The 20,061-nt window shown below is 36.8% G+C and overlaps 1 protein-coding gene across 15 annotated transcripts in view; it reads left to right on the plus strand.

Annotated features, from left to right (window-relative positions):
* Positions 1-20,061, plus strand: part of EPB41 (erythrocyte membrane protein band 4.1) — a 200,956-nt gene that overhangs the window by 35,538 nt on the left and 145,357 nt on the right. The gene's annotated exons all lie outside the window — the stretch shown is intronic.

Here is a 20,061-nt window from a genome sequence, read left to right on the forward strand (position 1 = left end):
GGCTCGAACTCACAAAATGTGAGTTCATGACCTGAGCCGAAATCAAGCGTCAGATGCTTAATCGACTGAGCCACCTAGGTGCCCTATTTTCTTCTCTTTGATTTCATGTTCTCCTGTTTTCTATCAACCATCTTCACCAGTAGTTCTTGGGGAACTATTTTTGATTACATTCTTACTGTTTACCTGTACCCCATCTTGCTTAAACAGATAACGTCATTGCAAATGAATCTCTATTTTTCTATATATGTAACACCTATCCATGCAACGTTCTTTTCCATTTCATCAGTTTTTTTTACCGTTTTTTTTCCCTCTGGGTAAAAATGGTTTTAAGAAATAAATGTTCTAAGTAAAATTCCACTGAAATTTGACCCATGCCTTGTTATGGTATACCTGGTGGTGAAAACTCAAAATCTGTGATGAGAGGAGAGTTATTTATTTATTTATTTGTTTGTTTGTTTGTTTACTGATTTATTTAGAGAGAATGAGTGGAGGAGGGGCAGAAAGAGAGGGAGAGAGAGAATTCCAAGCAGGCTTTGCACTGTCAGATGGGGCTCCATCCCACGAACTGTGAGATCATGACCTGAGCCAAAATCGAGTTGGAACCTCAACTGACTGAGCCACCCAGGTGCCCTGAGAAGAGAGATCTTTAAATAGATCTTTAATACAGTGATACTAAAAGTATGAGGCAGGCTAAATTATTCCATCAGTACTTGAGATGCTTAACAACAGCGGCCTTTTAAAGAAAAAGAATATAGGGGTGCCTGGGTGGCTCAGTCGGTTAAGCGGCCGACTTTGGCTCAGGTCATGATCTCACGGTCCGTGAGTTTGAGCCCCGCGTCGGGCTTTGTGCTGACAGCTCAGAGCCTGGAGCCTGTTTCAGATTCTGTGTCTCCCTCTCTCTGACCCTCCCCTGTTCATGCTCTGTCTCTCTCTGTCTCAAAAATAAATAAACATTAAAAAAAATTAAAAAAATAGAAGTACAGAAAGTTCCACAAGGTTGAACTAAGTCAGGCTTACTTTAAAAAAAAAAAAAGATAAAGAAAAAGAATATAAGATGATGGGTACATAATTAGAGGTGAAAATAAATATTTGGAATGAGAAAATAAATCCACTAATTATGTTTGTTAAAAATTATATTCTATATATATAGAGAGAGAGTAGGGGAGAGAGGCAGAGGAGGGGAGGGAGAGAGAGAGAATCTTAAGCAGGTTCCATGTTCAGGCAGAGCTGGATGGGGGGCTTGATTCCACAACCCTGGGATCATGACCTGAGCTGAAATCCAGTTGGTTGCTCAAACAACTGAGCTACCCAGGTGCCCCAACAAATTACTTTTTTTTTTTTGAGAGAGAGAGAGAGAGGGCACAAGGCAAGTGAGTGAGGGACAGAGAGAGAGAGAGAGAGTGTGTGTCCTGTGAGGGGCAGAAAGAGAGAGGCAGAGAGAGAAGCAGGGCTCATGTGAAGTGAGGCTCCTGTTTTTGCCCAAAGCAGGGCTTGAGTTCACCTGATGTGGGACTCATGAATCGTGAGATCAGGACCTGAGCCAAAGTCAGATGCTTAATGGCTGAGCCACCCAGGTGCCTCAAATAACATATTTTTAAAAGCTGAAAAATAGCACAACCATCATGAAATTCAGAAAATAGCATAAAAATTTTAAATTTTTTCCTATAATTTCTGGGTTTATATTCTTCTAGAGATTTTCATATTATGGCTTTGTAGTATCACTTGGTCTTGGTAGGGACCAGTTTAAATGAAGGCCCTGAAACTTAAGCTTCTTTAGTTTTATAGTAAATGTCTCTCTGCATACTAAGTAATCTTAAGATATTAACCAAAAGGTTGAAATATGCCTTTTTCTGTGTTCTAGTCAGTGATTGCAATTGTTTAGTATAAATTACTTCCTGTGAATAATTATTTTTTGGACTTAATATTCAATTATACATTTATTTGTATACATTTCTTTATCTTTCTATCAGGAATGTGCAGTATTAATTACCCTTAATTGCAAAAGCCTTTTTTTTTTTTTAACACCTTCCCCTTACTTCAAATGCAGGTATCTTTCTTTCCCAAATAGTTTGTAGTATTAGTGTGGGGATAAAAAACAGTCCAAGCCAGAGTCTGATATAGCCATATAATTTTCAGCCTGAGATGTCTCTTCTGTTTAGTTTCAGACTAAATAGTCTATTTGTTCAGGCTCTCAGTACATTTATTCTTTCATGTCAGTTTTAATCCTGTTTATCTCTTTTTTTGCTATTAGTGTAGATCAAGTACAGTATTAAAAGACTATATACTCTGCAAGTCATTTAGAAGTAAACTTGCTTCATGATAGTATGACTTTCTGGAGGTCAGTGGTTTATAAATAGGACAGAAAAATATGAGAAGCTAGTACAGTAGAAGAACTAACGCTTTTTTTCCAAGGCACATACTTTGTTTTGTACATAAAAGTCTAAACATTTTGTTAGATTTTTAAATATCTCAGTTGACAATTTAAATAGGGAGAGCACATAGTCAATATTATTGTAATAACTTTGTATGGTGATAGATGGTAACTAGACTTATTGTGGAGATCATTTTATAATGTATAAAGATATCACATCATTGTGTTGCACACCTGAAACTAATAAGATATTGTATGTCAATTATAATTCAATAAAAAATAAATATTAAGAGCACAGGGGCGCCTGGGTGGCTCAGTCGGTTAAGCATCTGATTTCGGCTCAGGTCATGATCTCACAGTTTGTGAGTTTGAGCCCTGTGTCAGGATCTGTGCTGACAGTTCAGAGCTTTGAGCCTGCTTCGGATACTGTGTCTCCTTCTCTCTCTCCTCCCCTCCCCAGCTTGTATGCATGCTCTCTTGCTCTCTCAGAAATAAATAAACATTTAAAAATAAATAAATACATATTGAGAGACCAATACAGTTAGATTTTGAGCTCAGTATATTTTGTATAGTTTGTATATAGTTGTGTATTTATTTATTTTAGTTTTGAAGCGCCATTACATCTTTTTTTTTTTTTTAAGTTTATTGATTTTGAGAGAGAGAGGTGGAGAGTAAGAGAGCACAAGCTGGAGGGGCAGAGAAAGAGGGAGAGAGAATCCCCATGCAGGCTCTGTACTGTCAGCATAGAGCCCAGTGCAGGGCTCAATCTTGTGAACTGTGAGATCATGACTTGAGGTGAAGTCAGGAGTTGGACACTTAACCAACTGAGCCACCCTGCACCATTACGTATTCTAATCCAAATTTAATTTTATGTCAGGTAATTTACTTCTTAGTGCATTATTTTACATAATATACCGTATTTAAAACATTCACTTAAATATTTCAAAGAAGAAAATGATTTCCAAATCCCATTGAAAAGTGTCTGATAATGTGTCCCCGTGAATATTTGAATTTTTGTCTTTCATTGATATATTTTTTATATTTGAACTTGAATTAATAAAAAGCAACACCAGAAAAGCATTTGGGATCAAAACATATTTGCTATATTCATTGTATTTTGATGTTGAATAGATGGTAACATTTGTCTTTGAGTCTATCTTACTCTGCTCAAAAAAACAGGAAAGGGGGGAAGAAGGAAAGAAGTAAGATTTATTGGGTATCCTTGTGCTGAGTACTTCACTTAGTATTCTTACAGCAGTCTCATGAGTCAGGTAGTGGTATTTTCCTTTTATAAGTAAGTAAACTGAGGCTAGGGGAGGTGAAGAAACTTGTCTGAAGTTCATGCAACTAATAACCAAATGCTAAAACAAATCCAGGTTTAGCTGATCCAAAAGTGTTCTATAACGTGGTGATTAGATTTGGTAGTTCCTTCTACTATGGATGGGCAGTGGCCAACTTTCATTTCATTCTATTCAGATTTTCAGAAATCATAATTTATTGTAATCTATATTGAAATTTTACAATGGTGTTCTTAGGCAAAATATTTTGGGTGAAATCATACTAAATTAATTATGCCCTATTTCAATATTTCTTAAAGCTTAATGTGCATGTAAATCACCTGAGGATCTTGTTAAAATGTAGATTTTGATGCAGTAGATACCTGGGATTGGTCCTGGGATTCTGCCATCTAATGTGTTCTAGAAGATGCCTATTCTGCTGGTCTGGGCCATACTTTGAGTCTTAAGGCCCTGCTAAATGAGAGAACAGTTGTCTCCATTTTAAGATGATAGAGAGGGAAGGGTGAGAGTCCAGGTATAGAACAGACAGATAAGACATCTCTTTTTTTCATAATGTTTGGTAAGGATGACACAGAAAGTCTGTTGATAACTTTGCTCTGCAATTCAAATTGCCAGGCATTGGTACTTTGTGTTATGTACACTAGAGAAGTAGATGCAATCTTACAGTTAAGGAAGAGCCAAGAGCCGAAGTAATATCTACTATGTGCTAGACTGTGCTTTGAATACTTTTCATTGAGCTTTTCATTATTGGTTTACTTTTGAGGATGAATAGAATTTTCATAGTCAATCTTATCCTAATTATGAAATACTTAATATAGAGCTGCCTCCTACATGAATTAGTATGTTTTGCTTGGTAAAATACTTGACTCATTTAAGTGTCTATGTGCATTCCTTTGCCTGTTTTGCATTCTTTTACCTGTTTTGATTATTATGTAGTAGTTTGGTTCTCAAAATTGTGTGTTGGGGCAGGGAAGGGAAACACTTGTGATTGGATTTTTACAGTTACCTAATTTTGAGGTATAAATTACATATGGTGAAATACAGAGATCTCAACGTGAACAGTGAGTTTTGACAAGTGCATATACTTGTGTAACCCACATCCTTATCAAGATCTAGGTGGGGCATGGGGGCACCAGGCTGGCCCAGTCAGTGGAGCATGCAACTCTTTGATCTTGAGATCATGAGTTTGAGGCCCACATTGGGTGTCGAGATTACTTTAAAAAAAAAAAAAAGATATAGGACACAGTCGTTCTCAAACTTGAGTTTACATTAGAATCATTGCTACAGAAGCCTTGCAGAGGTAGTACAAATTTTCATTCCTATTACCCAGCTTCCTATGATGTTAACATCCTTCATAACCTTGGCACATTTATCAAAAGTAAGAAATCAACATTGGTACGATACTATTAACAACTATAGTCTTTATTTCAGTTTCACCAGTTTTTCCACTGTTGTCTTTTCTTCCAGGAGTCAGTCTATGGATACCACATTGCATTTAGTGGTCATGTCTTCCTTATGTGACAGTTTTTCAGTCTCCACCTTTCATGGCCTTGAGATAGATAGATAGATAGATAGATAGATATATTTTTTTAAAGGTTTTAGTTATTTTTTAAGTAAACTCTACACCCAACATAGGGCTCGAACTCATAACCCCAAGATCAAGAGTTGCATGCTCTACCTACTGGGGCAGTCAGGCACCCTTTGGCCTTGATACTTTTAAAAAGTACTGGCCAGGTATTTTGTAGAATGTCTTGCAGTTTGAGTTTGTCTGATTGTTTTCTTGCCTTTTTTTTTTTTTCCTTAAGATATAAGAGCAGTTTATTTAAAAGGGTAAATTCAGTACATTTACTGAGATCATAAACAAGGGGCGCCTGGGTGGCTCAGTCGGTTAAGTGTCCCACTTCAGCTCAGGTCATAATATCACCGTTCAGGAGTTCAAGCCCTGTGTCGGGCTCTCTGCTGACAGCTCGGAGCCTGGGAGCCTGCTTCAGATTCTGTGTTTCCCTCTCTCTCTGCCCCTCCCCCACTCGTGCTCTGTCTCTTTCTCTCTCTCAAAAATAAACATTAAAAAAATTAAAAAAGATAATAAAATATTACATAAGCAAAATACCATATTAGTAAAATAAATGACTCTTTTTGGGGAAAAGAACATTTAATAATTGATATTCACTTTATTGTAACAAATCTTTCATTAACTTCAGGATGTTACCAGTAGAGTATAATTCAAAAATTACTGTCATAAAAAAATGGTCCAAATTAGAGGATATTCAGTGTCCCTTCTAGAATTCTGTTACTCCTGAAGATGAATAACTATTTTCTAAATACCTTAAAAATCGTGAAAAATGAAAGGAAATTCTAATTTAAAGTGTCAGTCTTGTTATTCAAATGAAATAGGTTATTTCTTTTTTTTTTTTTTAATATTTATTTATTTATTTTGAGAGAGAGAGCAAGCGAGCAGGGGAGGGCAGAGAGACAGGGAAAGAATCCCAAGTAGGCTCCACGCTGACAGCACAGAGCCCATTGTGGGGGTGAAACCACAAACCATGAGATCATGACCTCAGCCACAGTCAGGAGTCAGTTGTTTAACTGATTGAGCCACCCAGGCACCTGAAATGGGTTATTTCTTTTTCTTTTTTTAAAAAAAGTTTATTTATTTAAAAGCATTTTTTTAAATGTTTATTTATTTTTGAGAGAGAGACAGAGTGCAAGCAGGGAGGGACAGAGAGAGAGGGAGACACAGAATCTGAAGGAGGCTTCAGGCTCCGAGCTGTCAGCACAGAGCCCGATGCGGGGCTTGAACCCATGAACCGTGAGATCATGACCTGAACTGAAGTCAGATGCCCAACCGACTGAGCCACCCAGGCGCCCTAAAAAAATGTTTATTTTTGAGAGAGAGAGAGAGAGAACACAAGCGGGGAAGGGGCAGAGAGAAAGGGAGACACAGACACAGGTTCCAGGCTCTGAGCTTTCAGCATAGAGCCTGAGCTGGGGCTTGAACTCACGGATGGGGAGATCAGGACCTGAGCTAAAGAGCAACGCCCAACCAACTGAGCCACTCAGGTGCCCCTGAAATAGGTTATTTCTAAAGAAATGATTGGGGAGAATAAAACTAGTAAGTTGGTTTTATGGTTATTTCTAATGTTTATTTTTCCTGTGACACCAATATATCGCTCTTTGTTTGGTTTAAAAACTACAGATGGTTAGCTTCAGGTGAACATAAGTGCTACACTTTTGTTTCTTTATAGTACTAAAATGCAATCTATAACTTTGGAATGTACTTTAAATTCGTAATGCATGCACATTGATTAAAATGAGAAATCCTTCAAACTTTGATATTGTCATTAATGCTTGTTGCCTTGGGATCATAATGAATTCTTTAAAAGTTGCAGATATTGCCATTAGGCATTTATGGGGTGAGGGTAGGGCAAACTTGTCTAAGACAAATGCACAGCAGACTGGAAATAACAGGTTATAAAAACTGGAAAGCTTCCATATGTAGTAGGCATTTAATAAAGTTTGGCTGAATCACCATCTCTCTCTCTCTCTCTCTCTCTCTCTCTCTCTCTCTCTCTCTTAATGTATATTTATTTTTGAGAGACAGAGCATGAGTGGGGAATGGCAGAGAAAGAGGGAGACTCAGAATTGAAACAGGTTCCAGGCTCTGAGCTGTCAGCACAGAGGGCTCAAACTCACAAACTGTCAGATCATGACCTGAGCCAAAGTCAAATTCTTAACCAACCAGCCACCCAGTGACCCTGAATCACTGTTTCTTAAGAAATGGGTGACTTGTTCCCAAACCTTAATCTCAACTCCAGTTGAGTGATCAGGGCATGCTACTTGTACAAAGGAAAAATGAGTTATAAGAAACAAGCTAAAAAAAAAAAAAAGTTGGGCTGTTCCTGTTTTGGGGTCAAGGCAGAAAAACAAGCCACAAGTCCAGGGATTGGATGCTGAGCCAGGTGGGCAGGGGTGGGACCCCCAAGGAGAGTGGGACAAGAGCAGGAGGCTGGACACAGGGCTCTGGTGGCCTTAAGTCCACTTACCAGGTCAAGCCCAGGCATGTCCACAGCAATAACAGACTCACCGTGTTTGATTTTTCTCATGATTAGGTAGGTAGGTTGTGGATTTTGGGAAGAATACTACAGAGGCGATATGTCCTTATCACATATTAGGGGATATATGATAAATATATATATATATGATAAATATATATGATAAATAATTATTGATATTATTATTACTGGTTATATAAATTATTACTGGTTAAGGTAGTATCTGCTAGGTTGCTCCACTGTAAAGTTACTATTTTTTTGCTTTCCATATTCTAAGAAGCAAGTTGTTAAGTCTAGTCTACATTCATTGTGGAGGGAATCAAACCCTATCTCCTGGAGGGAGAGTATGCAAGAATTTATGGATACATGTTAAAACCACCACAATAACTAATAAATATTTTGGGGGAGATACTTTGAAGCTATGCAAATATCATGTTTCTTAAAGTGTCATGGGTTGATTTTTATCTTTGCCAGGGATCTTGCCTGCAGTAGTTATTATTGTGGAGTTCTAATGGTGATTTTCTATTTTTGGAGGCCTTTTTTAAAACCAATTACTGGCCCTTATCCCCAGAGTCTCTAATTTAGTAGATCTTAAGTGGGGCCTGAGAATTTGCATTTCTAACAAGTCCCCAATGATGCCAGTGATGCCAATGATGCTAGTCTGGGGATTTGAGAATCACTGATTAGAACATTATCTTAATCTCAGTGAGTTTCCTCACATCCTTTCCCAGTTAATTCCTGCCTACTCAACCCTTTCAGGAGCAACCACTATTCTGATTTTTATGTAAATTGCATCATAAACATACTGAATCTATTTAGGAAAGCTCAACTTAAGAAAATCCAAAATTTTAAAAAGATGAATACAGGGAGAATTGATTCTAATTGAAAAAGTATTCCTTTTTGGAAAACAAGGAGGGGAGGCTTAAGGGGAGATGTTCAGTAGGCATTTCTAAGGTCAGCCTCACTTTTCCTGTTTCACTGGTTTTTATTTTTATTTTTAAATGTTTATTTTAGAGAAAGAAGGGGACAGAGTGCAAGCAGGGGAGGGGCAGAGAGAGAGGGAGACACAGAATCCCAGGCAGGCTCCAGGCTCTGAGCTGTCAGCACAGAGCCAGATGCGGGGCTCAAACTGACGAACTGTGAGATCATGACCTGAGCCAAATTTGGACGCTTAACCGACTAAGCCACCCAGGTGCCGCTCCTGCCCCAGTTGTCGAATCAGTCATTTTTCCAAGGAGCCCTGGTTCCTTTTATTGGAGAGTAGTATTAGAACCATTATGTGTATATTAACTGTTTAGTTGATCTTCTTGCCTTTAGTCTTTTTCCTTCCAGTGTATCCTGCCATATTCATCTTCCTTTATTTTTTCTTAAAGTTTGTTTGTTTGTTTGTTTGTTTGGTTGTTTAGCGAATGAGCAGGGGAGGGGCAGAGACAGAGAAAGAGAGAGAGGGAGAATCCCAAGCAGGCTCCGCACTGCCAGTGCAGAGCCTGATGTAGGCCTCAAACTCACGAACTGTGAGATCATGACCTGAGCTAAGATCAAGAGTCAGACGCTTAACCAACTGAGCCACCCAGGTGCCCCTTATCTTCCTTTAATAGAGCTTCCAGGGCATAGGTAGTTTCTCTCCTTAAGAGTTACTGTAGCAAAGTACTGCTTCTCTGATCACATATCCTTAGTTTATCTTTCATGGCCTTATCTAACTTACTTCTCTCATTATTAAATGATTCATCTCTCATTTCCTTCTTATGCTGTTCCAATCTTGGCACGATTTGCTTTTTTTTTCTCTAACATTGCAAAGCTAATTCCCACTTTCCGTATTCTTATCTTTGGGTTTTTTAGTTTTTTGAATGGTTAGACTTACATGTTTATCATATTATTTGATACTTAATAGTCAAAATTAGAAGTCAAATCTACAGAAGAAACTCCAGACATCATTTGGCTCATTTCCTCATTTAGAGATAAGGAAAGTGTGGCCCCTAAACCTGGAGCACATGGAGTATGTCATGGCTGAGGCAGAACTTGATCCTTGGCTTTCTCTCACTTTGTACAGTATTCTTTTCACCATGTGCAACTGCCCCCCCCCCCCCCCCCCCGTAGCCTGTTGTAAAAAATTGAGGTATAATTTACATACCATAAAATTTACCATTTTAAAATGTATAATTCAAAAAATATATAATTTAGTGGATTTTAGTATTCATATCATTATTTTTCAATCCCGGAACATTTTCATTACCCTAACAAGAAAAACCCTTACACGTTAGTAGTCACTCCCATTTCCCCCTCCCCCCAGCCTTTGACAACCATTATTCTACTTCCTATCTCTATGGATTTGTATATTCTGGATGCTTCATATAAGTGGAATCATAATATGTGGCTTTTGTGTTTGGCTTCTTTTACTTAGCATAATGCTTTCAGGGTTCATCCATGTGGTAGCATGTATCAGTACTCCATTCCTTTTTACTGCTGTGTAATATTCCACTGTATGGGTGTACCACATTTTGTTTATCCATTCATTAGTTGATGGATATTGTCTTGTTTTTACTTTGTGACTATTGTGAATGCTATGAAAATTGATGTACAAGTTTTTGTTTGAATACCTGTTTTCAGTTCTCTTGAGTATATACCTAGGAATGGAATTGCTGTTCATATGGTAATTCTAATGTTTAACTTTTTGAGGAATTGCTACACTGTTTCCACAGTGACTGCACCATTTTCCATTTCTACCACCAATTGAGGGTAGCAATTTCTTTACATATTCACAAACAGTTGTGATTTTCCTTAAAAAAAAAAAATTAAAGCCATCCTAGTGGGTGTGAAATGGTACATCATTATATCATTGTGGCTTTGATTTGCATTTTCCTAATGACTACTGATGTCGAACATCTTCTAGTATACTTATTAGCTATTTGTATACCTTCTCTGTTGAAATTTCTATTCAAGTCCTTTGCCTATTTTAAAATTGGATTGTGTTTTTATCATTGAGTTATAAGAGTTCCTTATATGTTCTGTAGACCAGATCCTTATCACATATATGATTTGCAAATATTTTCTCCCATTCTGTGAGTTGTCTTTTTACTTACTTGATGGTGTCTAGGAAGCACAAAAGTTTTTAATTTTGGTGAAGTTCGATTTATCAAAAATTTTTGGGTTGCTTATGCTTTTGGTGTCATATCTAAGAACTGTTGCCTAATCCAAGATCATGAATAATTATACTTACGATTTCTTCTAAGAGTTTTATAGTTTTAGCTCTTATATTCATATCTTTGATCCATTTTGAGTTAATTTTTTATATGGTATGAGGCAGGAGTCCAAATGGCTATCTGATTGTCTCAGTATCATTTGATCATTTGTTGAAAAGATTTTTCTTTCCTTCACTGTATTGTCTTGGCACCCTTGTTGAAACCCAATTAGGTATAGATGTGTGGGTTTATTTACGGACTCTGCATTCTATTACACTCACCTACAAATCTGTCTTTATGCCAGTACCACAGTGTCTTGATTACTGTATCTTTGTAGTAAGCTGTGAAATCAGTTAAGTGTGAGTCCTCCAATTGTGGTCTTACTTTTCAAGATTGTTTTGGTTATCCCTTGCATTTCCATATGAATTTCAGGATCAGCTTGTCCATTTCTGCATAAAGGCAGTTAGGATTTTGATAGCACCTGCATTGAATCTGTAGATCATTTTAGAGAATCTTGCCGTATTAACACTATTAAGTCTTGCAATCCATGGACATGGGATGCCTTTCCATTTATTTAGGTCTCTAATTTCTTTCATTGATGTGTTGTAGTTTTTAGTATAAGTCTTATACTTTTTTTGTGAAATTTATTCCTAAGTATTTTATTCTTTTTTTTTTTTAAGCTTATTTATTTTGAGAGAGTGTGAACAGGGGAAGGGAGTTGGGCAGAGAGAGAGAGAGAGAGGAGAGAGAGAATCCCAAGCAAGGTCCATGCTGTCAGTGCAGAGCCTGATGCATGGCTAGCTCTCACAAACTGTGAAATCGTGACCTGAGTGGAAATCAAGAGTCAGACACTTAACTGAGTCACCCAGGTGCCCCCTAAGTATTTTATTCTTTTTGATGCTATTATAAATGGAATTGTTTTCCTAATTTAATTTTCAGATTTTTTATTACTGCATTATAGAAATACAATTGAATTTTTTTTAAGTAAGCTCTATGCCCAGTGTGGGGCTTGAACTCACAACCCTGAGATCCATAGTTGCATGCTTTATCGACTGAGCCAGCCAGGTGCCCCAATACAATTGAATTTTGAATGTTGAACTTACATCCTGTAACCTTGCTAACTTGCTTATTAGTTGTAGTAGGTTTTTTTTGTGGATTGCTTACAATTTTCTATATACAAGATCATGTCATCTGAAAATTGAGATAATTTTACTTCTTCCCTTCTAATCTGGATGCTTTTTATTTCTTTTTCTTGCTTAATTGTGCTGGTTATAACCTCCTCTACAGTATTGAATAGAAGTGGTAAGAGCAGACATCCTAGTTTTTTCCCCTGATTTTAGAGGGAAAACTTTCAGGGGCGCCTGGGTGGCTCAGTTGGTTGGGCGGCTGACTTTGGCTCAGGTCATGATCTCACGGTCTGTGAGTTTGAGCCCCGCGTCGGGCTCTGTGCTGACAGCTCAGAGCCTGGAGCCTGTTTCAGATTCTGTGTCTCCCTCTCTCTGACCCTCCCCTGTTTGTGCTCCTTCTCTCCCTGTCTCAAAAATAAATAAAACGTTAAAAAAAAAACTTTCAATCTTTTTCTCTATTTTATGGGACATATTGTTGTTAGCTCTAGGGTCTTCATAGGTTCTGTTTATCAGGTGGAGGAAATTTCCTCCTGTTCCTCATTTGTTGAGTTTTTATCATGAAAGCATGTTGGATTTTGTCAAAAGCTTTTTCTACATCATGAATAATTTGTCTTTATAGATGGTGTATTACATTGGCTTTTCTATGTTGATCCAACCTTGCATTCCTGGGATAAATCCCCCTTTGTCATGGTTAATAGTCCTTTTTATATACTAAAGTTGGCTTGCTGGTATTTTGTTGAGGAGTTTTCTGTCTATATTTATAAGGGATAGTGTTTTTGTCTGGTTTTGGTATCAGAGTAATACTGGCCTTATAGAATGAGTTAGGAAATGTTGCCTTCTCATACTTATTTATTTATTTGCAAAGAGTTTATGAAGGATTGGTGTTAATTTTTTAAACATTTGGAAGAATTCACTAGTAAAACCATGTAATCCTGGACTTTTCTTTGTGGGAGGGATTTTTAATACTAACTTAATGTCTTTACTTGTTACAGGTCTACTCAGATTCTCTGTTTTACTCTTGAGTCAGTTTTGGTAGTTAGTATCTAGGAATTTTCTATTTTGTCTTGATTATCTCATTTGTTGGCATACAGTTGTTTATAGTATTCTCTTATAATTCTTTTTTTTTTCCTGTAAAGTTGGTCATAATGTCTCTTTTTTTTCATTCCTTATTTCTGTAATTTCAATTTTCTCTCTCTTTTTTTTTAATCTTGGTTAATCTAGCCAAAGGCTTGTCAATCTTGTTGATATTTTTTTAAATTATTATTATTTTTAATGTTTATTTATTATTTTTGAGAGAGAGAGAGAGATAGAGTGTGAGCACGGAGGGGCCGAGAGATAAGGAGACACAATCCAAAGCAGGCTCCAGGCTTTGAGTTGTCAGCACAGAGCCTGACACAGGGCTTGAACCCACAAACCTCGAGATCATGACCTGAGCCAAAGTCGGATGCTTAACTGACTGAGCCACCCAGGCACCCCAATTGTTGATCTTTATGAAGAACCAATTTAAAATTTTTTTCTGTTTAAATGTTTTTTTCTATCTTATTTCCACTGCTATCAATTTTTTTCTTTCTCTTCTTTCTTTGGGTTTAATTTATTCTTTTTCTAATTTTTTTTAAGAGTCTTTTTTTTAAGTTTACTTATTTTTGAGAGAGAAAACACAAGTTGGGGAGTGGCAGAGAGAGAGAGGGAGAGAGAGAATCTCAAGCAGGCTTTGAAAATTAGCGTGGAGCCTGGTGCAGGGCTTGAACCCATGAGCTGTGAGATCGTGACCTGAGCTGAAGTTGGAAGCTTAACTGATTGAATCACCCAGGTGCTCCTCTTTCTGAAAATTTCTTAAAGTGGAAGTTTAGCTTGTTGATTTGATATCTTTCTTCTTCAGTGTAGATGTTTATGTCTATAAATTTCCCTCTGTGCTTTGCTTTCTCTGCATTCCATAAGTATGTTTTGTTTTTATTTCCATTCATCTGAAAGCATTTTTTTTTTAAGTTTATTTGAGAGAGAGAGTGCATGTGAGTGCATGAGCAGGGGAGGGACAGAGAGAATCCCAAGTGGGCTCCATGCTGCCAGCACAGAACCCCATGTGGGGCTGGAATTCACGAAACCGTGATATCACGACCTGAGCCAAAAAACCAAGAGTTGGGTGCTTCACTGACTGAACCACCTAGGCTCTCCGAAGACTTTAACATTTTATAGGAGTTGTTAGTGGCTGTCTTTGTAGCCCAATTACCACAGCTGTTAACAAATGTTAAATTGGGTAGAGAACGTTAGTCTTGAATTTAAACTGCTCTTTTCTGCTTTGGGTGTAACTGTCAGAGTAATTATTGGAAGCACCTGATGAAACTTAGGTAACAGACAGTGAAATATATCACCTGAGGGGCGCCTAGTGGCTCAGTCTGTTAAGCATCCGATTTCAGCTCAGGTCATGATCTCATGGTTTGTGAATTCAAGCCCTGCAGCAGGCTCTCTGCTGTCAACACAGAGCCTGCTTTGGATCCTCCGTCCCCATCTCCTTCTGCCCCTCCCCCACTCATTCTCTCTCTCAAAACAAATAAACTTCAAAAAATATAGATCACCTGAAATCAGATAGTAAAATGTTTCTTGGGAAATGATTGAAATAAACGGTTTTGATGTTATGTTTGGTTCAAAGATTAGTATTTTTTGGAAAATCAAGTCTACTGGGGAAATTTCTAACCTAAACAATTATGTTTAATTTTGAGATGAGTTATTCTAGTCTTAAGTAGGGAAACCAAAATATCCAGAGATTGGCTGCATGTTGTGTAACCAAAAGAAAATGTTTACAACTGTCTGACATGTGTTATGCCAAGAAATATGTGTTAGGATATTCAGTGTGTTGCTTGATAAGAAAATGAAAGCATGACTTTTACTTTTCTTACTCTGGACTTTTCATGTCTGCAAGTCTTAATCAATTACCTACTACCCTGAGGTATGGGATATGAAGAGCACATAGAAAATCACTAGATGCGTATTTTGGCTTTCAGAATGTGTTTTTGCAGTTTTTGACCAGATTATCATATCATTTAGTGTGGAGTCAAATGATGAGGAAGAATGCGTTGTAGGTGATTACAGCCAGATTTTATTAGATGAGTGTTCTTTGAGGAACTGTTTTTAATGAGCCTATACTGAGTTATAAGAAGTAGTTGTCAAAAATTACCTAAGTTGTGGTATTAATTTATCAGTAGTTTTTCTGCAAAGAAGATTCATAGAAATAAAATTTTTTTAACATTTTATTTTTTGAAAGAGAGATCAAGTATGAACAGGGGAGGGTCAGGGAGACAGAATCCGAAGCAGGCTCCAGGCTCGGAGCCGTCAGCACAGAGCCTGATGCGGGCCTCGAACCCACGAGCTGTGAGATCATGACCTGAGCTGAAGTTGGACACCCAACCGACGGAGCCACCCAGGCACCCCTAGAAATAAATGATTTAAAATGCCTTTCTTCCTGATTTTAGAAGTAATAATTGTGGAGTTTTAGAAAATTTGGAAAAGTATAAAGACAAAATTAATAATTACCCATAATCTTATTAAAAAATGATAATACCATAAACATTTTGCTGGTATTTCTCTCTGACCTTTTATATTTTTCATTTGATTGGGTAATATGGAGCTTTATGGATTTTATAGCTCCAAACCCTCCCTGTGATTTTATTGGGATATTTTACTTTGTTTTCTAGTTCTAATAGGAACTAGATAATAGGAAATTAACTCAGTTTATTGGAAGAAAAGAGAAAAGAAAAAGTTCCTGTCCTACTTAAATGCTAGGAGTATAGGTTTTAACCTTCATCATTGGGATAAAAAAGCAAATGAAATCTGACATTAGTTTGGTAAAAGCTTTTGATAATAAAATTTCTTTGCGTCTAAGAAAATCAGGATTTCAAAACTAATTTGAAAAACGAGGATACAACTTTATTTATAAATCTATAAATTTGTTGGTAATAAAAAATAGTTCTTGCTAGTGATGATATGAATTAAATTGGGTCTGATTACACTGTAATGGACTTAATGACTACACTGTCCCTCTAGTTACTTGGTGAATTATATTGTGATGATCACATTGAGACAATTCTTGGATAATAATGTGTTCCTGAAGAGAACTGCACCTGGGACATAAGTACCCTTTTTAAAATTTAAAATTTAATTTTAAAATCATATTGATCAAGTTGGAATACATGTCTCTTTATGGATGTGCCTGTCACATGATAGGCATTCAGTTAATGTTTGTGTATGATAATGATTACTTGGTGTTTGACATTTAGAATTTTTAAACTGATGATTTTTAAATTTTTTTTTTTTTTAACATTTATTTATTTTTGGGACAGAGAGACAGAGCATGAACGGGGGAGGGGCAGAGAGAGAGGGAGACACAGAATCGGAAACAGGCTCCAGGCTCTGAGCCATCAGCCCAGAGCCCGACGCGGGGCTCGAACTCACGGACCGCGAGATCGTGACCTGGCTGAAGTCGGACGCTTAACCGACTGCGCCACCCAGGCGCCCCTAAACTGATGATTTTTAAAGGGGCTATATCTCCAACCCAAAATATTGTTAATAAGAGTAGATCTAAGAAGGACTCTTTTATACTGTAACATACCATAACTTTAAAGGAAAAAAAGGACTTTCATAACTCTGAAAGAAGAAGGGTATTGTGGACCAGTAGAATGTATATTTAATGTTATTTTTTTCCTTTATTTTCTTTAAGTTAGAAAATGGGCTAAAAGTATTGGATTGATGTGCATTGTGAGGTTATCATTAGAATACTATGTGTTAACAGGGGTGTATCACCCATTTTAATAATTGTCTGTCTTAGTGGGGTTCTTTAAATAGATTTGGCAATGCAATTAGAAAATAAATTTACTTTCAAAGATACAAATCTTGTTGGGCTGGCTGAATTAGATGGACAACTAAAATTAGTCAAGACTTGCCAGAGATATTATTGTACTTAATGTAACCTAATTTTGAAAGGTGGCCTCAGGCTGCTGTTATACTTGTGAATCAGTTAGAATGTCCTGACTGTGACAGGAGAATGGACATCATATGGTGTATGGAAAATCTATCTTTGAAGATGAGTTTATGTCTTTCATATAAGTATTATGGATTAAATGTCAGAATAAATATGTTGCTGACACAGATTTGGGTTTTTGGTAATGTGTAAGATTTTATTCCTTAAGTAAATGTTTGTTGTTGTTTTTTTTTTATCAATAGATGTAATACTTTTATGATTGAAAAGAACCTTAAAATTTATCCTAACTTCTTATTCAAAGCAGCAATTTCGTCTGCTTATCCGTAGCCAGTTGGAGTGGAACTTGGCAAAATAGGGACACAAACAATTCAGGATAACTAGGCTTGGTGTGAAAATTTTAGATATTTGATATTTTAGAGCCCACTTTTAATTTTGGCTTGTTGATTTCTACTACAGAAAAATTTGGGATTTGTGTAATGTGTAAATAATTGCAACTTGACGAATAAATACTTGATTAGAATTTTACTTGCAGTAGTGAGTCCATTTTTCCTTAAGGTAGCAACTACATTTTGTTTCATGCCCATACTTTCTCCTCTCTCCAATTATCATAACTTTGACCAATAAAAGTCAAGTAATGAGGAAGATGGCTAGCTGATTTAAATCTCAAAGGGCTGTCCTAGGGTTCGCTGGCCTACTTCATGCTCTTTGATGTGTTAAAAACATTTACAAGGCCAGAGTGTAGTGACTCCTTCAAGCGCTTTATGTTTTTAATGTGGAATGATTAGTAAACCCATACAAAAGGAGAGGTGGAGAAGTCTACATCACTGTTGAAAGGAAAGGAAAGATCCTGTATATGGAGAGACTATGCAGAGTGTGGTAGGACAAAATGTGAGACAAGGGAGAGTACATAATTATTCAGGAATGGGAATGGAGCAGCTGTGGGCGTGTGCAAATGGGAAGGCCAGATTAATGGGTAAGTGTAACTTTAAATTCTTTGCTTAATTATGAATCTTAAATAGGCCTCTTAATCCCTCAAGGGTGAATGGATTTCTTTTTGTTAGATACAGCTAGGGACTCTTCCAGTGTTTGGATGCCATTAAAAATATAGGTATTTTAGATATGCCACAGAATAGGTTTGACACCTTAATATTTAATGCTATAATATTTCATATTAATTTTAACTAGCTAAATTATTTCAATTATTTTACTACACTGATTAGAATGCAGTTTGATTTGCTACAATTGAAGTTATTTAGTAATTACATGTGTGGTTTTTCATGAAACATTCCTTTGATTTGTTATAAAAATACTTGTGGAAATAATCACATCTTAGTCTTTATACTATTCATACTGTAGAAATTTTATTTTATATATCTCAAATCGTGTGGAAATTTTGTTTCTTCAAGAGAAATTTGACACATACTCTGAGAGAAAACAAATCAGCAGTTCTTGGAAAACTGCTAAGGACAGTACTTTATTTATTTGTGCTCAGTGGTGAGATTGGTTATTGCAACTCTGAAGCTGCACTATTTAAGTGCAACAAGAATGGAATGTCTTTTAATGATTTAAAACAACACTTCATATCCTTTCATGCTATTTTTATATGCATATCATGTGGCATTTGATATATTAAAAGAATAAGTGAAACATAAAATGTAATGTATGTAATAATAACAAGAATAGCTATAAACCTACTATCCAACTTAAAAACTGGAACACTGGGGAACCTGGATGGCTTAGTTGGTTAAGTGCCTGACTCTTGATCTCAGGGTTGTGAGTTCAAGCCCTGTGATGGGTTCCAAGTTGGGTGTGGAGCCTACATAAAACAAACAAACAAACAAACAAACAACAAAACAACTAGAACATTACCAGTAGTGTTAAATCTACCAGTGTTCCCCTCTCCTTTCTCCTGCCTTCCCCTCAGAGATAACTGCTGCTATGCATTTTGTAGTTTACATTTATTTAAAAGATACATCTGTGTGTGTATATATATATCCTTAAAAATATAATATTTACTTTTGTTTTTGAGCTTTATGAAAGTGGAATATTTTGAATTCTTCTGCTATTTGCTCTTTCTGTTCTACATTTTTAAGAAATTCATTTGTTACTTTATGTAGTTGTAATTGATTTACTGGGGTATGCTATTCCACTGAGTGACTATTCCACAATTAATCTGTGCATTTCTGTGGTTACAGACTTTGGAATGCTGCAGTGAACATTCTTGTATATGTCTATTTGTATGTATGTGTGTGTTAGTTGTGTAGACATGTAAAACCACCTCAAAGTTTTTCTAGAGTAGATACTTAGGAGTAGAATTGCTAGGTCATAGAATGTACGTGTTCAGCCTTACAAGATAATACCAGGCATGGTACTAAGCATTCATATTTAATTTAATAATTAGAACAACCCACAGTTATTGACAATTTAATAAAGAAATTGGTTTAGAGGTGTCTAAGAAGCCACACAGGTAGCAAGTAGCTGAACAAGTTCAGACCCATGTTTGTCTAACTTGAACCAGACTCCTAATCAGTAAAGTGTTTTACCACTCTCTGGTAAGTGTCCCTAACTAGGTTTCAGATATAGTATAACTAAGATGCCTTTTAGTGTGAATGTTTAAGTTAAGATCTATTTCAGAGAGTAAAATCTATGTTTATATCAATAAACACTTTCTTGGTCCCATGATGTTGGGACCTAGTCTCCTAAATTTATGCTCAGCCAACCTTAGCATATGGCTTTTCTTCTGAAGGTCATAAGATGCCTGCTTATACCCCATTCAGCCATCTGTGATCTAGGCAGGAAGGCAGAGTAGGGGGAAGGGTAGAAGGCCAAAGGGCAATGACTTCCATTTATATCTTCTTAGTGGTTGCCTCTATCTCTAAGGGGAGCTGGGAAATGTAGCGTTTTAGTTGGGTTCATTCTGCTCTTAATTATATGGGGATTTTTTTTAGGTTTATTTATTTTGAGAGAGAGAGAGAGGCAGGGAGAGACAGAGGAGAGAGAGAGAATCTCAAGCAGGCTCTTGACTGTGGGTGCAGAGCCTGACATGGGGCTGGGATTCATGA

The sequence above is a fragment of the Lynx canadensis genome, chromosome C1 (assembly GCF_007474595.2).
Source record: "Lynx canadensis isolate LIC74 chromosome C1, mLynCan4.pri.v2, whole genome shotgun sequence".
NCBI classification, from domain to species: Eukaryota; Metazoa; Chordata; class Mammalia; order Carnivora; family Felidae; genus Lynx; species Lynx canadensis.